This window comes from Sitodiplosis mosellana, unplaced genomic scaffold (genome assembly GCF_009176505.1).
Source record: "Sitodiplosis mosellana isolate CC-2019 unplaced genomic scaffold, AAFC_SMos_1.0 Smas_scaffold_4352, whole genome shotgun sequence".
NCBI classification, from domain to species: domain Eukaryota; kingdom Metazoa; phylum Arthropoda; class Insecta; order Diptera; family Cecidomyiidae; genus Sitodiplosis; species Sitodiplosis mosellana.
This window is the reverse complement of record NW_022599594.1, coordinates 1,324-2,768: the sequence shown is the minus strand read 5'-3', so window position 1 is coordinate 2,768 and position 1,445 is coordinate 1,324. Positions and strand designations below refer to the sequence as shown.

Sequence of the window (1,445 nt, the reverse complement as noted above, 5' to 3'; positions counted from 1 at the left end):
AGTGACCACTTCTGATGGGTCATTCAATTTATAATCCTTGTCCACGAGTTTGATACTGCCAATGGTATCGCTGAATTCTAACGGCGTTTTCAGTGTAACTTTGGCAATATCAAATGGACCGACTAATCCTGAATGACCAAAATGAGGGTGCCATGCAATGTTCTCTTTTTCGACTTTGATTTTGATTTTTTGGTTTTTGTCTGATGCTACTTTTGTACCAGCTACCACATAAATATATGGAGCGCCAGCCACACAATGGGCATTCGTGATAATTTCCGTTTTTGACAGAATAAATGCGGTACATACAATCTCCGTTTCTCTATCAGCATCAGTTAAATTGTCTTTGATTGCATACAAATATTCTGTAATAAAATCGTTTCGTCTCAGTACAAGCAAAAATGAACACACACAAAATTGATAGAATATTTGAATAGAAAATTCACACGAAAAAAAGAATAAAAATTATTCTAAAGCAGACTTACTTGCAGGGGCATAGATTCCAGCTACAAACTTTGCCTGTGACATGTTTTCAATTACTTCGCCCTTGAGAAGAGCTTGCGAAAAAAAGCCATCTGTTCATTTGTACATTAGAAAAAAAAAGTTGAAATTTTAAAATGAAAAATCTCTTGTAATCATAAAAAGCAAAATTTAAAACAAAACAAAATTTGTCTTACGTTTTCCTTGAAGTTCCTAGAAAAAGAAATTTCGTGTTCACTTTCAATTCTATAGAAACATCGCATTTTGTTGGATAAAAATGAAAATGATAAAGGAATAAAAAAAAACTTACCGAAAATTCAACGATAAATAGCACCAAAAACAAACCGTGTAGTAGATTCATTTTAATTTGCCAACGAAACAGAGTTTTAACCTGTTGCACAATGATAATTTGAGAAGAGATACTTTGAATTCATTTGGTCTCGTCTATGCGGTGGCGCCTCTTTTATACCATTCATCTACCAATAGCTGACACGTGCACTGCAACGTATAATTGATGAATAATGGTATTTTTCAGTTATGGAATTTACGAATTGAGGTCTACTAACACTATGCAAGAAATTTCAAAGAAAAATTTCCCCCAAAAAGGGAAGACTCATTTCCAAAGTTTTTTGGCCCACTTAATCCAAATCTGATACGGAAAGCAATGAACGTATCTTCAAAACTAGACGTGCCAGGACAAACTAACGCCAGATTTGGATTAAGTAAGCCCAAAAATCTTTGTAAATAAGATCCCTTCTCTGTTGTTGTTTCTTGTTGTTGCATAGTGTAATCATATTCAGACACTAAATGAAGCTCAATAACAAAATTCCTTTGATGGACACGTATAGCTGATACAACTTGTGTAAATTGCTAGCAAAAAATGGAATACGTTCGAAAACATTTTAAATTCTTTTGTTCCCCAGCCTGATGATGTTCCTAACAAAAATGAAACGTCGCATGATAAACGA

General features: G+C 34.0%; 1 long non-coding RNA gene across 1 annotated transcript; it reads right to left on the bottom strand.

The window, feature by feature from the left end:
- Window positions 1-482: 482 nt before the first annotated feature.
- LOC129572179 (uncharacterized) lies at window positions 483-896 on the bottom strand. Its single transcript, XR_008688402.1, has 3 exons — window positions 788-896; window positions 675-690; window positions 483-572 (listed from the first exon to the last, which is right to left on the bottom strand). It is a non-coding gene; the product is annotated as an uncharacterized LOC129572179 (long non-coding RNA).
- Between the last annotated feature and the right edge of the window lie 549 nt (window positions 897-1,445).